We start from the raw sequence: 18,876 nt of genomic DNA, 5'->3' as shown, positions 1-18,876 counted from the left end.
TAAAATTCTTCAAAGAGTAAGCCATGATTACCTCGCTCTGTTTCAGAGCTACGCTGTCTGCAGCTCATAATTAACTTGAAGACACTCCTAGGTAAAATTATGCCCTTTAGAGTGTGTGATCACATGAAAACAGGTGCACAGCGCTGTCTTTTTCTAATGCACATTTTCATGATAAAACTCTTGGTCTTTCTGAGGAACCGTCCTTTCTAAAAATCTCTGGATCCCCCCCATTGATGGGGAAATTGAGGCACTGTTGTTAGAATTGTCATAAAATGATAAAAAAATGTTATTATTAAAGAAGTCGATGTCGATGTATGCAATGAACCTGTATAAATGAAAATGCTTCACTGTTATCAGAATTACCTGACATGACCTCTCCATCAACCCCAAGTCAGAAATACGTGGTCAGGCAGGCCCTGTGACCTAGGCCTGAGGCAACTTATTGACAAATCATAGGTGGGATGGCATGTAACCAGCAGAACAAACCTGCAAATAGGAAAAACCTGGATCAATCCCAGAGATAGGCAGCATCACTACAATGATCCCAGGAGATTGACCCCAATAAAGCACACATGATCGGAGGGCTGCTCACGTTTCTAAAACACCATAAAGTTAGATGTTACATGAAGTTAGGAATACTCAGCCAATCAGGACACAGCACACACAAACACATGCAGTGATCACGCACTCCCCATGCCAGACATCTGGACACGTTACCCGCTGGCCTTCATTGTGTCCCATCTGCATTTGTGATTAGGTCGGAGTAATTTATGACTACATCAAAAGGCTGAATTGTTTTACAATGCTCCAGGAAATGTATATAATGGCGCTTAGATTGGTTGTACTTTTAGATAGTCCTTAGACCCTGTCTCTGCAGCTGTTCTCCCAGCTGCAGAGTTGGATTAAAGTAACTGTTCCTATTTTGCCAAACGCCTCTTGTCTTTTGTTTTTTCAGGGTATATTCATATTTGAGTAACAAAACACGATGTTTGTTTTTAATTATGTCAGGGTTGAGAACAAGATGTTCACTGCCTTACCAGTGAGGAGGATGTGAATGTTGCATCCTCCAACTGAGACCAGAAAACAATTCTGGTTCTCACACCAGGACTTTCTTTTGTAAGACAAAATATCACCCTTCCCTTACAACCTGAGATTTGTTTTGTTTAACATGTGATGAACAACATGGAAATATTGCGGTGTGAGCCCACTTGGTGAGTGCCCACTCTCCATGGTACACACACTACCTTTAACCCTAAAAGTCCAAACAGTCTTTCTTCCCTCCCTAGCAAAAAGCCCCCAGATACCAGGGAGTTTTATATTTTTAAAAAAACAATTTGGGTGGGGGGCTGGCCCATGAAGGCACCGGGCTGTAACCTCACCTCTAAAGGCCCCAACAGTCTTTCTGCCCCTCATGTGTATTGGTAAAAGTGTTCGAACACATATTAGTAGTGAATGTCTCCATTTTCGCTTCTGAATATAAGCTGGAGTGCAAGAAAGAACACATATTGCAAAATTTCATCTGAGCGACAGATCGCAGGTAACCTCTGTTAGACCTGGCATCTTTGGCGTGATTACCCCCATCTTTTTGCCTCTGCCTCCTGTATTTTTGATGCTGTGCTGGATTCGTTTTTGCTGGTTTAGATGCTTTGGACACTCTGCCACTGCTGATCAGTGCCAGAGTGTAAGTGCTCCTTAGGTAAATTGTTATTCTGATTGGATATACATGTTTGGCATATTTGTATCACCATGAAGTCCCTCGTAAAGGGCACTAGGTGTGCCAGGGCCGGTGATGACAAATGCTGCTCGTGGGCCTGCAGCACTGATTGTGCCACCCACAGGAGTAGCTCTAAAATGGTGTCTCGGGCCTGCCACTGCAGCGCCTACGGGCAGTTTAGAACTGCCATGTCCTCCTGGTCCGCGTCCCCGCTGACCAGGCCTAACCCTTCCCTTTTCGTGCACATCAGTCACCCCTATGGAAGGCCCAAGGTACCCCCCTGGGCAGGGTGCAGTGTATGTGAAAGGTAGAGCATGTACTAGTGCAGGTGACATGCTCTGGTAGTGAATTACAGCCATTCTCGTTTTTCACTATTGTAAGGCTATCTTGCTCCATAGGTTAACATGGGGGATGCTGGCTACAGTGGTTAACGGCATTTCTTCCCATAGGAACAAGATAGGACATAAGTATCTAGTATCCCTGAACTCAGAATTTAATAACGCATCTTTTAGGAAAGGTGGTCTTTAGATCCTGTGTTTGAGGACAGCCCTTTTAGAAAGTTGCTGTTCTCTTGTCTGACCCTTCTGTGTGCCTGAGACTGTTTGTGTATTGACTGTCTGGTTTGTGAGTGACAGGGGCTGGGGAATGCCCCAGAGGCTGGATGAGTCAGCACTAGGCTGAGTGGAGCAATTGCTACCTGAGTGGTGGGCGGAGTTAGCACCTGGGCTGAATAGGGCTGTGCCTGCCTGCCACAATGCTGGCTCCACCTCCTGCTGGGCGGCTGAGGACTCTGCCCCTCACTCTGAAAGGAAAGATGCAGCCAGCAAAACAAAGTGCTCAGGATCCACCCAGAACTGGTTCAGACCGGGCTCAGGGCCCACATGCACGGAAAGAACAAAGACTTTAGGGGTATAAGTACAGGACCCCTGACAACAGAAAATTAGATCATCCTGGAAATCAAGAAGGAACCTCTGCCAAGGAGAAAGCTGTCGTTGAAGAAGGAAGACTGTCCTGCTGTTGCTCTGCTGGACTGACCTGCTGTCGCTTTGCTGCCAAGGAGAGGGGAAGGACTTTGCTGTGAGCTGTGTCCCCTGTCTTGAAGGAATCTCCAAGGGCCTGAGAAGAGCTGGCTCCCTGTTTCCGAAGTCCCAGGAACAAAAGGACTTCACCCCCAGTCTCCCTGAACTCTGCTGAGAGAGTTCTGTCCTTCCTAGAGTGCTTGATCCAGTTGTGGGGCCTCTGGTGGTTGAACCTGAGCTGGGAAGCTTGAGACTAAGCTGAGAAACTTGTGAAGCTGAAAAGTGTCGCATCGCTCGCTTGCGGAGCGCATCCCCGACAGTGCGAGAAGTTTCCCGCCGCTACGAAGGTCGAGATCGGCGCAGCGCCTGACATCGCTGCCGGAGCCGTCGCACCCTTCGTTTGCGGGACGCACCAGACCGGTGCGGGAGAATCGAACATCGCTGCGAGTGTCGTCGCAGAGCCTGTCGTCTGGGTGAGAACGCCGCACCGCTTGCTTGCGGACCGCATCACGTCGCTGCAGACATCGCTGCAGAAGCATCTCTCCGAGGAGCTACGAGAGAGAGGATCACCGCTGGACCGCGCATCGTCGCCCCGGAGATCGTCGCAGCCCCTCCGAGATCATCGCATCGTGCCTTTGCGAGAACAGACTTCCCACGGAACCTACGCACCGGAATCTACGCAAGCTGCCTTCCTCCCCATACAGACCGGATTCGTCGCAACACGCCCGCTGCTGCAGCGGGGCTGTCGCATCGCCTCCCCAGGGTCTCAGGAGTAACGCATCGCTTGTTTCCACCGCACCAGCTTCCTGCTTGTGGAACTTTGTTGCATCTAAAAGGTACTGTGAGTAAACGTGACGCAACTGTGAACTTTTCACGCATCTGTGGATTATTTTAACGCAACTTAAAGAACTTTGATTACAACCTGAAGAACTCTCTTGAAACCATATCCTTGAATTGTGTATGTTGGATTTTTGCCGTTTTTGGTCTTGTGTAGTTTAGAATAAATATCTTTATTTTCCTAAACTGTTGTGGAATCAGTTTGTGGTGTTTTCACTGTGTTACTGTGAGTGTTGGTACAAATACTTAACGCATTGCCTCTGGTTAGCCTAGACTGCTCAGGCCAAGCTACCTTGAGGGCGAGCAGGGGTTATCTAAGAGGGTTATCTCCTCGTCCTGACTAGAAGCAAGGGTCCCTATTTGGACATTGGTACCTACCTCTGCCAACTAGAGACCCCCAGTTCTAACATTGGTGGTCAGGCGGTGGGATTTGAACTTGTATTTGTACTTGACCCACAGTAGTTGGTGTACATCACTAGTGAGTGCAGACCATTACGCCACCGCATACTACTGGTTTTTGCGTTTTTGAATTCTGTTGTTGAGTAACTCTTCGGAAAGCATCATGTCTCTGAATGGGAAAGCGCCCAGTGAGGAGGCAGAGATAGATTTGGAATTCTCGATTGAAGATCTGTACTCCTACCCAGTAAAGCATCTTAGGTACTTCTGTCAGCAGTTCGAGTGCCCCATAAAGAGCGCCTACAGGAAGGAGGAGCTGCAGAAAATCTTGAAAACCTATTGGGAAGCACAGGAAGGAAATGATGTTGTGGATGTAGAAAGTGCTTTTCAAGGCAAAGACCTGCCAGTGGGCAGAGTAGGCTCAGGAGTTGGCAGCAACCACTCCAGTAGGGGCCTCACCCCAGAAGAGTTACAAGAAAATCAAAGAATAAGAGAATATGACCTGGAGGTCATGAAAATGAAGATGAAGCAATTGGAAGTAGAGAAGGCGGCGGAGGAGAGCAAGAATGCCCGCGCCTTAGAGGAGAAGAAATTGCTTTTGGCTCACGAGTTGAGACTGAAAGAGCTGGATCTGAAAAACAAGGAGGTGGATGCCAGTTCTAATGGTGGCAGCGCGCAGCCAGTGCATGGGGGTAAAGTATATATTCCCAAAGACCTGGTACAGAATTACCATAGGAGTGAGGATAGTTATGCCTGGTTCACTTCGTATGAAATTGCATTGAAGATGAATGATGTGCCTGACAAGTATTGGGGGGCGGGCCTGTGGAAACATTTTGAGGCGTCTGGGAGGAGTGCTCTAGAGCCTTTAGAGTTGACAGGTGCCATGACCTACCCCAATATGAAGGAGGCCTTATGTCTCAGGTATGGCCTTACTCCAGAGCAGTACAGACTGCAGTTTAGAAACTCCAAGAAGAAAGAGTCTGAGACTTGGATGGAGTGTGTGAATGTGTACTCGCGTGCACTGGAAGGTTGGATGAAGGGCAGTAAAGTAACTGATTTGAAGGGGTTGTTGCATTTAATCAGTTGGGAGCACTTGAGTAGTCTTTGTGTTCCAGAGCTGCGCCAGCATCTTTTAGACAGCAAGCTGACAGACCCCATTGAGCTTGCTAAGGAGGCGGACCGCTGGTCCAGTACCAGGGTCCACAAAGGAATTGTGGGTACCACAGCCAAAGGTGGGCAGGGTCCCCAGCAGAAGAGTGGGGGGGACAAGGGTAACCAAAAGGAGTTCTCACAAGGGCCCCAAAGTAGTTCCCCGGAAAAGGATTCCCAAACCCCCAAGCCTAAACAGCCATGGCCCTCTAAGGGTAGGCGGGGCAAGAGAAATAACCAGGGTCCCCCTACCTGCTATCACTGCAACGAGGTGGGCCATATTGCTCCGAAATGTCCCAAGAAGAAGCCCGCACCCACTGGTGCTCCCGCCCCAGCGTTAGCTAGTGTAGCTTTGGGTGGGGATTTGGTTTCTAGTGACTGGGGAGAGCTAGCAGTCATGACCCTTGTCTCACTAGGAGACCGAGAGATGGTCCCGGAAACCTTACTGCCCTCTAACACTAAAAAATATGGGCAGAAGGTGACCATCAATGGGAGGGAGGTTGAGGCTCTGAGAGACACCGGAGCCAGTGTGACATCCGTGCGGTGTCAGTGGGTGTCTGACGAGCAAATCATCCCGGGTGTACTCCGCCCTGTAGTGGCCGCTGACAGCTCAGTGCGCCTCTGCAAGCTAGCGAAGGTTTCCTTTGAATGGGGAGGAGTCTCTGGTCTTTTGGAGGTAGTTGTCAGTGATGCCTTGCCTGTGGACTGTCTGTTAGGCAACGACCTGGAGAGTTCTCCATGGAACGACATAGAACACCGAACTCACTTGGAGATGTTGGGTCTGCCTGCGTGGATCTGCGTGACCACGCGTGCTATGGCAGCCAGTAAGGGTGAATCAGCAGAACTGGAGCCTGAAACAGTGGCCCAGAGACCTGCCAGGAGAGGAAGAGGCAGAGGGCGCGGGAAACCAGCCCCAGCCGTTCCCACGGTCCAGGAGGAAGCAGAACCTGAGGGGGATGCCCTGGAACCTACAGGGGAATAGGTGGCCGAACTGGGAGACCTACCTGAGCTGACCCATTGGCAGCAAGAAGGTGGTCCCTCCAGGGAGGAGTTCTGCCAGGCGCAGAAGGAATGCCCTTCCCTCATTGGTCTGCGGCAACAGGCTGTAGATCAGGCAGCAGGTGGAGCAGTCAAAGATCACTATGTTTACTGGGAAGGTGACCTACTTTATAGCGAGCCTAAGTTTGCTGAACCCGGGGCAGCCCGTGTGCTGGTGGTACCCGAGCGCTTCAGAAACTTCCTAATGGGTCTGGCTCATGACGTGCCTCTCGCAGGACATCTGGGGCAAGACAAGACCCTACACCGGCTTGTCACCCACTTCCACTGGCCCCAGATGAGGAAGCACGTCGGTTCCTTTTGCAGATCTTGCCAAACCTGTCAAGCTAGTGGCAAGACTGGAATGAAGTTGAAGGCCCCCCTTCAACCCTTCCCAGTGGTGAGCACCCCTTTCGAGCGGGTGGGCATAGATATCGTAGGGCCCCTGGACCCCAAGACAGCCTTAGGCAACAGGTTCATCCTGGTCTTGGTGGACCATGCCACCCGGTACCCGGAAGCAGTCCCTCTCAGGACAATCACAGCACCCGTGGTGGGCCGTGCATTGATGGGGATCTTTTCCCGTGTGGGGTTCCCCAGAGAGGTGGTCTCCGACCGGGGTACCAACTTCATCTCTAGGTACATGAAGTCTCTGTGGGAGGAGTGTGGGGTAACTTATAAGTTCACCACTCCTTACCATCCTCAAGGAAATGGGCTGGTTGAAAGGTTCAACCGGACCCTGAAAGGTATGATTATGGGCCTAGCGGAGCCCATGAGACGGAAGTGGGACGTCTTGTTACCATGCCTGTTGTTTGCCTACAGGGAGGTGCCTCAGAAGTCCTTAGGGTTCAGTCCCTTTGAACTCCTGTATGGCCACCCTGTCAGAGGACCTCTCTCACTGGTGAAGGAGGGTTGGGAAAAGTCCCGTGGGAAAACCCCCCAGGATGTGTTCAGCTATGTGCTGGCCATCCGCAACCAGACACAACGCTTCAGGAAACTCGCTCAGGCGAACCTAGAAGCAAGCCAGGAAGAAATGAAAAGATGGTACGACCAGAATACCACTCTGGTCGAATTTCAACCTGGGCAGAAAGTGTGGGTGATGGCGCCAGTGGAGCCTTGCGCACTCCAGGACAAGTGGTCTGGGCCATACGAGGTGGTGGAAAGGAAGAGTGAGGTAACCTACCTGGTTAACCTGAAGACTCCCAGGCAGCCCCTGAGAGTTTTGCACGTGAACCGCCTCAAACCACACTTTGAGAGGTCTGAAGTAACCATGCTCATGGCTACAGATGCAGGAATGGAAGAGGATAGTGATCCTCTCCCTGACCTCCTGGCAGTTAAGGAGCACGATGGGTCAGTGGATGGTGTGGTCCTCTCGCCCACCCTGACCCCAGAACAGCAGAGCGACTGCCGCCAAGTGTTGGGTCAGTTCTCCTCTCTGTTCTCCCTGACCCCAGGAGTCACCAACTGGTGCATCCATGACGTGGACACTGGAGACAGTCTGCCTGTGAAGCAAAAATTTTACAGGGTAGCTGACAAGGTCAGGGCCAGCATCAAGGAAGAAGTTTCCAAGATGTTGGCGCTAGGGGTGATTGAGCCCTCCAGCAGCCCCTGGGCTAGCCCAGTGGTCTTGGTCCCCAAGAAAGCTGCTACCCCCGGTGGCCCGCCAGAACTCCGGTTTTGCGTGGACTACCGTGGGCTCAATGCGGTCACGAAGACTGACGCACACCCTATCCCCAGAGCTGATGAGCTCGTGGATCGGTTGGGAGCTGCCAAGTACCTCAGTACGTTCGATTTGACTTCGGGGTACTGGCAGATTGCCTTAACTGATGGGGCCAAAGAGAGGTCAGCATTTCCAACGCCAGAGGGGCACTTCCAGTTCCGTGTCATGCCCTTTGGGTTGAAGAATGCCCCTGCCACGTTCCAGAGACTGGTTAACCAGGTGCTGTCCGGGCTGGAGGAATTCAGCGGCGCATACCTGGATGACATTGCTGTGTTCAGCTCCACGTGGGAGGAACACTTGCAACACCTCTGCGAAGTGTTGAAGGCTCTGCAAAAGGCAGGCCTCACTATCAAGGCCACTAAGTGCCAGATAGGGCAGGGATTTATGGTGTATTTGGGACACCAGGTGGGGAGCGGCCAGGTGGCGCCCCTACAGGCAAAGATTGATACCATTCTGGCTTGGGAGCCCCCCAAGACCCAGACAGAGGTGAGAGCCTTTTTAGGACTCACCGGGTATTACAGACGGTTTGTCAAGGGATATGGCACCATTGTCGCCCCCTTGACAGAACTCACTTCCAAGAAGTTGCCCAAAAGAGTTGACTGGACTGACGCCTGCCAAACTGCTTTTGAGGCCCTGAAGACTGCGATGTGCACAGCACCGGTGCTCAAGGCACCTGACTTTTCCAGTGAGTTCATAGTTCAGACGGACGCTTCAGAGCATGGTGTGGGAGCAGTACTCTCACAAGCCACTGAGGAGAATGGAGACCAGCCAGTAGCTTTCATTAGTCGGAGGCTACTCCCCAGGGAACAGAAGTGGAGTGCGATTGAAAGGGAGGCTTTTGCTGTGGTCTGGGCTCTGAAAAAGTTGAGGCCCTACCTGTTTGGGACTCACTTTCGTGTTCAGACCGACCACAGGCCCCTCAGGTGGTTAATGCACATGAGGGGTGAAAATCCAAAACTGTTGAGGTGGTCCATCTCCCTACAGGGAATGGACTTTACGGTGGAACACCGCCCTGGTACAGAACACGCCAACGCTGATGGTCTGTCCAGGTTTTTCCGCCTTAGTGAAGAGAACTCCCAAGAGGGTGGGTAGTTCTCCCCACTTTCAGCTGGAGGGGACACGTGTTAGACCTGGCATCTTTGGCGTGATTACCCCCATCTTTTTGCCTCTGCCTCCTGTATTTTTGATGCTGTGCTGGATTCGTTTTTGCTGGTTTAGATGCTTTGGACACTCTGCCACTGCTGATCAGTGCCAGAGTGTAAGTGCTCCTTAGGTAAATTGTTATTCTGATTGGATATATATGTTTGGCATATTTGTATCACCATGAAGTCCCTCGTAAAGGGCACAATGGTGTGCCAGGGCCGGTGATGACAAATGCTGCTCGTGGGCCTGCAGCACTGATTGTGCCACCCACAGGAGTAGCTCTAAAATGGTGTCTCGGGCCTGCCACTGCAGCGCCTACGGGCAGTTTAGAACTGCCATGTCCTCCTGGTCCGCGTCCCCGCTGACCAGGCCTAACCCTTCCCTTTTCGTGCACATCAGTCACCCCTATGGAAGGCCCAAGGTACCCCCCTGGGCAGGGTGCAGTGTATGTGAAAGGTAGAGCATGTACTAGTGCAGGTGACATGCTCTGGTAGTGAATTACAGCCATTCTCGTTTTTCACTATTGTAAGGCTATCTTGCTCCATAGGTTAACATGGGGGATGCTGGCTACAGTGGTTAACGGCATTTCTTCCCATAGGAACAAGATAGGACATAAGTATCTAGTATCCCTGAACTCAGAATTTAATAACGCATCTTTTAGGAAAGGTGGTCTTTAGATCCTGTGTTTGAGGACAGCCCTTTTAGAAAGTTGCTGTTCTCTTGTCTGACCCTTCTGTGTGCCTGAGACTGTTTGTGTATTGACTGTCTGGTTTGTGAGTGACAGGGGCTGGGGAATGCCCCAGAGGCTGGATGAGTCAGCACTAGGCTGAGTGGAGCAATTGCTACCTGAGTGGTGGGCGGAGTTAGCACCTGGGCTGAATAGGGCTGTGCCTGCCTGCCACAATGCTGGCTCCACCTCCTGCTGGGCGGCTGAGGACTCTGCCCCTCACTCTGAAAGGAAAGATGCAGCCAGCAAAACAAAGTGCTCAGGATCCACCCAGAACTGGTTCAGACCGGGCTCAGGGCCCACATGCACGGAAAGAACAAAGACTTTAGGGGTATAAGTACAGGACCCCTGACAACAGAAAATTAGATCATCCTGGAAATCAAGAAGGAACCTCTGCCAAGGAGAAAGCTGTCGTTGAAGAAGGAAGACTGTCCTGCTGTTGCTCTGCTGGACTGACCTGCTGTCGCTTTGCTGCCAAGGAGAGGGGAAGGACTTTGCTGTGAGCTGTGTCCCCTGTCTTGAAGGAATCTCCAAGGGCCTGAGAAGAGCTGGCTCCCTGTTTCCGAAGTCCCAGGAACAAAAGGACTTCACCCCCAGTCTCCCTGAACTCTGCTGAGAGAGTTCTGTCCTTCCTAGAGTGCTTGATCCAGTTGTGGGGCCTCTGGAGGTTGAACCTGAGCTGGGAAGCTTGAGACTAAGCTGAGAAACTTGTGAAGCTGAAAAGTGTCGCATCGCTCGCTTGCGGAGCGCATCCCCGACAGTGCGAGAAGTTTCCCGCCGCTACGAAGGTCGAGATCGGCGCAGCGCCTGACATCGCTGCCGGAGCCGTCGCACCCTTCGTTTGCGGGACGCACCAGACCGGTGCGGGAGAATCGAACATCGCTGCGAGTGTCGTCGCAGAGCCTGTCGTCTGGGTGAGAACGCCGCACCGCTTGCTTGCGGACCGCATCACGTCGCTGCAGACATCGCTGCAGAAGCATCTCTCCGAGGAGCTACGAGAGAGAGGATCACCGCTGGACCGCGCATCGTCGCCCCGGAGATCGTCGCAGCCCCTCCGAGATCATCGCATCGTGCCTTTGCGAGAACAGACTTCCCACGGAACCTACGCACCGGAATCTACGCAAGCTGCCTTCCTCCCCATACAGACCGGATTCGTCGCAACACGCCCGCTGCTGCAGCGGGGCTGTCGCATCGCCTCTCCAGGGTCTCAGGAGTAACGCATCGCTTGTTTCCACCGCACCAGCTTCCTGCTTGTGGAACTTTGTTGCATCTAAAAGGTACTGTGAGTAAACGTGACGCAACTGTGAACTTTTCACGCATCTGTGGATTATTTTAACGCAACTTAAAGAACTTTGATTACAACCTGAAGAACTCTCTTGAAACCATATCCTTGAATTGTGTATGTTGGATTTTTGCCGTTTTTGGTCTTGTGTAGTTTAGAATAAATATCTTTATTTTCCTAAACTGTTGTGGAATCAGTTTGTGGTGTTTTCACTGTAATACTGTGAGTGTTGGTACAAATACTTAACGCATTGCCTCTGGTTAGCCTAGACTGCTCAGGCCAAGCTACCTTGAGGGTGAGCAGGGGTTATCTAAGAGGGTTATCTCCTCGTCCTGACTAGAAGCAAGGGTCCCTATTTGAACATTGGTACCTACCTCTGCCAACTAGAGACCCCCAGTTCTAACAACCTCAAATTCAGAACTGCACAAATAAAAACTAACAAATGTAGCAAAAAGAAAGTGCAAAGAACCCAGTAACTGGACATCTGCTTGCAGAAGAAGATAAGTACAAATACAGGAACCACCTTCGTCTGTGGTGGAGGCTGGGAAGACAACAATCGGAGTGCAAAGTAACCGGCTACAATTAGCCACTGTGAGGATATTTGTAACTATAAGCCTGAAATTCCTAAGTATACCACCAGTGATGTAACATCAGGGAGCAAGGAATTACAGTAGGTAAAAGTCCCACAAACCCACAGTCCAGCAACACGAGCATCATAATCAATATGTGTCCTGATTTTTGATCAAATGCCACAGATAAATATGTCAACACAATCAGAACTATCAATGTGATCTAGCTATAGTCTGAAATGGAGATCAAAATCACAGAGACATAACAGTAAAGGTGCCTGTCTCTGTGGGGCTAGACTGCCTGTTATGACAGCCCATGTGCATACAGAGAGAGTGGCAACTGCAAAAGTTATTAGTGCTTTACAAATGGATTAATCAACACAATGTAACCTACTAAAGCATATAGCAGGGGCACTGAATACTTCAAGGTCTCCAGAGAGAGAGTCCACAATATTGAGCATTACTTTGCCAGGCCCCACAGAACACAAAAAGGATGTAGGGATAATCTCAGAGACTCAGAAAGATTGCACTTACATGATTGTCAGCCAGTCTAGGAAGGTTGCTACAAATGTAATTAACACATCAAGTTTAAGGGAAGAAAATGTTTCTCAAGTAACCATTCACAATCCTATCCCATGCTCTGATAATAGTGATGCAGCTGCTCGGGTTGTGAGTGAAAATAGTTCATTTCCCATTATCAAAAGGAAGAACTGAGAATACTTTTTGCCTCAATCTTGGCATTCTCCAACATTAAATCAAAGGATACTGAATGTAATAATTAATCTCTCTGAGCGATGTAATTGATAATTGTAAGATGCAACCAACAAGAATGTACACATATTTCCCAACAGTGATTTTACTAATTTGTTCACAAAGAAAATGCTCCCTGGAATAGGGCATTGAGTTTATGTCTCCAACTGAAGCGAAGAACCCTCTCCCACTGCATGGCACCAGCAATGAAAGGGTGCCAAGGGCACACATGAATACTGAGGAGCCTAAATCAGTAGTATGGAGCTCACAAGACTGCATAACAGATTTAATCTGCTAAAATTATATCACATTTATAACCACTTCAAAATAAAAAAAATGGATATGCAAATGCTTTAGAGGCTGTGATTACCAGAACGAGTCATTAGAACACATAATGGGGCTGATTACGATGTTGGGCGGACGTGGATATGCCCAACACTGTATCGGTCTGGAACCACCCGACCATGGGTTGGTGTTTCCAACCTCCCAATTTGGATGCGGCCACCCATAGAGCAGTGGGAAACATCCATTTAATTATGGCAGCTTGTATGGTGGGCAGAAAACGCCCGCAGTACAAGCTGCCATAGTGAAATGGATGTTTGTAACTATCCTTGCACTGTGTGGCCAGCACCTCACGGTGCATGTCACACGGTGCCGAGATGTTTAGGGGTGCACCATAGTTGGCCCAATAGTGGAGGGCCAAGGGGAATTAGGACCTGGTAGGGGTCCCCAAAGTCATTTTGCTGACAGCCTTTCCATGTCGGAAAAGCAGGCATGGATAGGCTGTCGGAAAATGACATCATAATCCCGATGGTGGAGCAGCAGTCATTAGGGGATTATGGTGTCTTTCCGATGGGAAGCACCACGGATGGTCCCTGCACCCGATACCTCAGCCCGCCGTATGGTAATGCGGTAGGCGGAACGCAGGGGCATATGTCAGTGGGCCCGACAATGACGTGCCATCTGTGTCGGACCCACTAGCATCGTAGTCAGCCCCAATATGTTTAAGCCCATACTTTGTCCCACTCCGTGGAGCACTCTTACATCCATATTTTCTCAGATAAGGAGTTTGTACAGTCAAGGGTTAACTTTTTGAATGACTGCAAGGTACAGACTGTCAACTAATCTATAGCTTACCTAAAAATTTTGGAAAAGGCAGTTGGAAAATTGGATAAATATGAAAGCAGTTTACGCTCTGTGAATTGCCCTGAGAGATAGTCTAATAGGTATAAGCATGATGTATTTTGCAAGCTTTCCTGAATATACCCCTTTCAGGAACTATGACTTATGCAATAACTGACCAATGAATATGAGAAACATGGGGCCTATCCAAATTTAATTTCCAATTTTAGAAGGCTTTGGTAAGGAATAACCTCTAGAGGTGGTCCTAGACTCAGGTTAAGGCCATGGACAGTTATAGATATCTAGCCTTCATCAGGTTTAACCTGGTGGGCATCCACGTTTTTTTGCCTAAATGACAAATATTAATTGCATTAGTCCTTAATTTTCAGTTGTGTAGGAATTATACATAATGTGTCGGAATAGATAGATTATTCAAATCACTCAGATTAATATTTATTGAATTTGCACTTCAAACGGTGCTGAAATTCAATATATAAGTACTATACAACCAATTAGCTAAATCAGTTACGTAAGGTATGACATCTTGATGCAGGAGACGCATGAACATATTTATCTCTATTACATATATATTTATATTGATCTCTTCAAAAAAGGTTTTACTTTTTGTTTGATTTTAATTTATTTTATGGATGTGTTATCTAATTAACTTTTCACAGATTTGATTTTTAATGTTTGAACAAATAAATAATGAACAAAGTAATAACTATTTCTAACTCATAATCTGGGGCACATTTAAAAAATGTATTGGTTTTCTTCATACCCATTCTTCACTCTTTAAATTTTACCATATGATTTGATGCATTGTCTGCACAAAATGAAAAATAATTATAAACTGTAGCACAGTTGATGGCCACTACAGGACATATATCACATGTATATGCTAAATATAGAATTATAAGTAGGTAACAGTGAATAATGGGTATGTTTTTCTCCTAAGGGTTCTGAGTGACTTCAAACAGAAAATGAGAGCAAAGCTTGAGATTTCTTAGAGGTCAATCAGAAACCCAAGATATTGCAACCAAACTATAAGACCATAAAGATCCTGCAATATTTAGCAGGCCATGTACCGGACAGGTATTCCCCACTGAATTGCTAACACTGCCAACATCAGTATTTCGGTACAAAAGGGGGTGATGATGGACGGAGCATATGAACCAATCAAACACTCACACCCAGTAAACAGATCTGGGTTTGATCCATCACCGTTCTTTAGCCCACTCTGCCACCCAAGTTCAGACATGGCCATATGCAAATCAGTCTGACCCTGTGCCTCATGGGAACAGTCCAGCCCGAACTGCCAAACCATGCCTTCCTTGGACCGGAAGCAAGCTTCCTAGGACCAGTTTCTCGCATTCCAGCCGTCTTCAACCAGGCTTGCTTGAATCCAGTGGCAAAGTGAGCAAGGGACTCACGTCTGAGCATACCCTGCCAACTTATGGCGAACAAAGCGGTACAAAAGGGGGTGGTGATGGACGGAGCATCTGAACCAATCAAACACTCACACCCATTCAACGGAACTGGGTTTAATCCATCACCGTTCTTTATCCCACTCTGCCACCCCAGTTCAGACACGGCCATATGCAAATCAGTCTGACCCTGTGCCTCATGGGAACAGTCCAGCCCGAACTGCCATGCCATGCCTTCCCTGTACCTGATTCAAGCTTCCGAGGACCGGTTTCTGGCATTCCAGCCGTCTTCAGCCAGGCTTGCTTGAATCCAGTGGCAAAGTAAGGAAGGAACTCATGTCTGAGAATACCCCACCAACTTATTGCAAACAAAGCAGTACAAAAGGGGGTGGTGATGGATGGAGCATCTGAACCAATCAAACACTCACACTCATTCAACAGATCTGGGTTTAATCCATCACCGGTCATTAGCCCACTCTGCCACCCCAGTTCAGACATGGCCATATGCTAATCAGTCTGACCCTGTGCCTCAAGGGAACAGTCCAGCCCGAACTGCCAAGCCATGTGAAGGACTGGGTTATTTAAGACCCAGCGGTGCCAGGGATAACACCTGAAACCTTCGTGGGTTACCTGTTCCGGCATACAAATAACAGAGACACGGGACACTTCCTTCGGCGTCAAAGATTCGAGGTTTATTTACTGCAGGGAACACAAAGTCACAGGAAGTACAACGAGTGTAGGTTCGAGGAATCTGAATTCAACTTGCTTCTGTGGGTCGCTCCTTTTATACAGTTTTCATGCATAGAACATCATAGTACACAAAGGTTTACAACTCGGTTCCCATCGTAAAGACCATAAGGGGTTGCTTTCATGTATTCAAGGCCCGGAACATAAGTACAGAAACATTTTGTAGCTCCCAACTGTAAAGACCCGTCTTTCCACCATTAGTACATTCTAATTAACAATAAACGGATCGAGGAAGGGACAGAAACAGGTGCGGAGGAAGACAGAAACAGTGGGGAGATCGGAAAGGGTGTAAAAGGGGTGGTATCAGGAAACACGAGCTGCGGGCATCAAAGGGACGTGCCTAATGAGATGCACAACTAAGACAATAGTCCAGCACGGCAAGATGAGCCTCGAGCGGGGCCAGCTGCCTTGCAGTGTCATCCCCCTCATCATAAAGACACTTTCAAAGGAAACGTGTCTTCCGCAAAGGCTTGGGAATCCCAGGGTCGCGAAGCGGACAGCGTCCGTTCGCTGGCTACACGAGGGCAAGAAACAAAATGGATGCCGTATCTAAGATGGAACCCGTGGGTCCAGATGAAGAAACCCACGAAACAAACGAACGGTATAGGATAGTACAGCGAAAACGCGTACACCCACTAAACTCGTCATTTGCTGTTCATAGATACCAGACTCGACCATATTCGTGTGAGTCGAAAACACCACTTACGAATGTCACGGAACTTCAGACGCTCCTTTTGCCCTCATGTAGGCAAGCACTAGTCAGAATCGTATTCGATATTCATCAGACCATCTAGGTGCTGCTGCAACATCATTCTATCCATCAGAGTTCCTTTGGTAACAGGTGGCTGTCTCATACACGTCGTAGCACAGAGGCCACATAAGGCAGGACCACACTGCACACAAAGGCAACACGTGAACAGGAATGCTACAACAGCCCCGATAATCATCAGAATTTTCCAACCCCAAGTCGACATTAGGCCCCAACACCACCCAAGTAGCGTCCAATCCCCTACGTCCACGTGTATGGACTCAGAGATTTTATGCAACTTCGAGATGGCTTGATAGACAGTCGGAGCGTTATCTGGAATGAAAATACAGCAGCTCGAATGGATCACCTTGCATACTCCACCTCGATCTGCTAAGACAACGTCTAAAACCATACGGTTTTGTAACGTCATAAGCCTATCCGCCTGAAGTTCTGCTGTGATGTTACCTAGGGCACTGGCAGTGATATTAGCGGTCGATTCCACCACTCGAGTCAACTGTCTCAGGTTCCTACTATTGACCATAGGCCCCCAAAACGGAAAGAAACCCTTGAAAAAGTCTCCTGCCTCTTGACCGGCAGTGTCCTCTTCGCTAATCACGCCCCTCACAACTCTGGTCTTGTGATAATCTGCGGCAACCGTAAAAGTTGGAGGCAACAAGTTTGCGATATAACAGGTGCCCGCAAAGTCAAGGGGCAACCATGTATATGCACGGTCATAACAGACAAAGTATGTACCCTTGGCAGTCAGGAGAACAGGGGAAGAGAGTATTGGCAAGACATACGTCTCGGAGCAAGCACTCTCTCCAAGGTGAGCTCTCGGGCTTCGGCCACGACCTTTTAGACAGAAATTACCAAGGTGGGGTACGATCCAGATTGGAGACGAGCTTCTGAGCTGTCTTTCACCCACGAGCGCACTATACTCAACCTCACTTAGATCCCTGTAGGCTCGCACCTCTTCATCTGGGATAAGCGACGGTTCATAGATATCCCTATCTAAGTCAGCAATCGCTATGGCCAAAGACTTATGGTACGGACCAGGACCAAAGTGGGGAGGACGTGGCTCTCGATTGGGGTAAGAATCTAGTGCGCTTCGAAACATTGTTTGAAATGCTCGAGCTGAACCCTGGGAACTGTAAGGCAGAACCAAGTATGGAATTCCCTTATCGGTGGTATGTGGCATTAACCCACACACCCAACAGTTAGTAGTGTTTACGACCAACTGATGCTGATGAAGGAGCTGAACGAAGGAATTGTTCATGAACTCCGCACGTCTAGCCTGCTCGTGTTGTGGTAAGACATGGAAGGAATGAGGGGAAACAGTGGAGATAGTTTTAGGTTCAGGAGAAGAGGTAGGTGAGGCAGAAGGCAAGAACGTCAGTATCAAGTAATACACCCCACCCGCCAATAGCGAAGAAACAGTTAAGAACAATAGGAACACTTGAAACATGAAGCATTTTGTATGAGTAATTTGCTGCAGCTTGAATCTTTGAGCCTGAGCTTTTTCCAAATCCAACAGCTTTGAGAAAGCCATCCTCTAAAACCGTCCACAACGTTTCTTGACGCACTTCGTTCTGTGTAGCAGTAGTCAATCCCCAGGAGTTCCCAGGAACCGACGATCTTCGACCTAGTGTCAAGACCTACTAACCAGAAGGAAGTACACGCGCGGCCCTACGGCGCACCCGGATGCAAGGTATTCTAATTACAAATATATACAAAATCTCCTAGCTGTGGAAGCAAAAACACATATATATATGGAAAAAGACTCACAATATTAAAAAAAAACACAATTATACGAGTGTGTTCAGACTGAATGGTGTCAATGGGGTAACGTGAATGTCAAGGGAGAAAGCAAAAGCTTTTTATTTGTCCTTAATATTAGATCGCAGAAAATAGCGGCTTCTCCCAGGACGTGTCTGTTCGTCAAACAGCTGATCCGATGATGAAACAGAGTTCTGCTGATCAGTCAATTGTTCAGATCTTGAGTTTTGTGATGACAAATGTTCAACAATGTCGTTCTGCTGCACTGAGGGTTCTCCAACTGGCTGAGCGTCGCTAAAAGGGACGAAGGTCTGTACAGTTTCCGTCTCGGACGAAGCAATGCCCTTCCTCACCCACGAGTCTGCAGGCAAAGGTATAGGTACCTTTTTAGTATGGGTGGCATGCACCCAATTTTTTTGTCCTTCCAATCGAACAGCAGTCCTCGTGGCAAGAAGTACTTGATAGGGTCCAGTGAAGCGGGGTTCAAGGTTTCGTTTTCGTCCGAAGTTCCGTGTTATCACCCAGTCTCCAGGCTGGAGCTGGTGGCCTGGACCCTCCGTCTGCGTTGGCAATGCTTCAAAGACCTGTTGGTGAATTAACCTCAGTTTAGCAGTCAGATCATGCAGGTAATCGATCAACATTGGGTACTTAAGATCAGAGAACACACTCGGTCTAGGGACCCCCCAAACATTTGCAGGGTGGCCGAACACAATCTCGT

The sequence above is a fragment of the Lissotriton vulgaris genome, chromosome 5, assembly GCF_964263255.1.
Source record: "Lissotriton vulgaris chromosome 5, aLisVul1.2, whole genome shotgun sequence".
In the NCBI taxonomy this organism is placed as follows: domain Eukaryota; kingdom Metazoa; phylum Chordata; class Amphibia; order Caudata; family Salamandridae; genus Lissotriton; species Lissotriton vulgaris.
The sequence above is the reverse complement of the archived record's forward strand: the minus strand, read 5'-3'. Positions refer to the sequence as shown.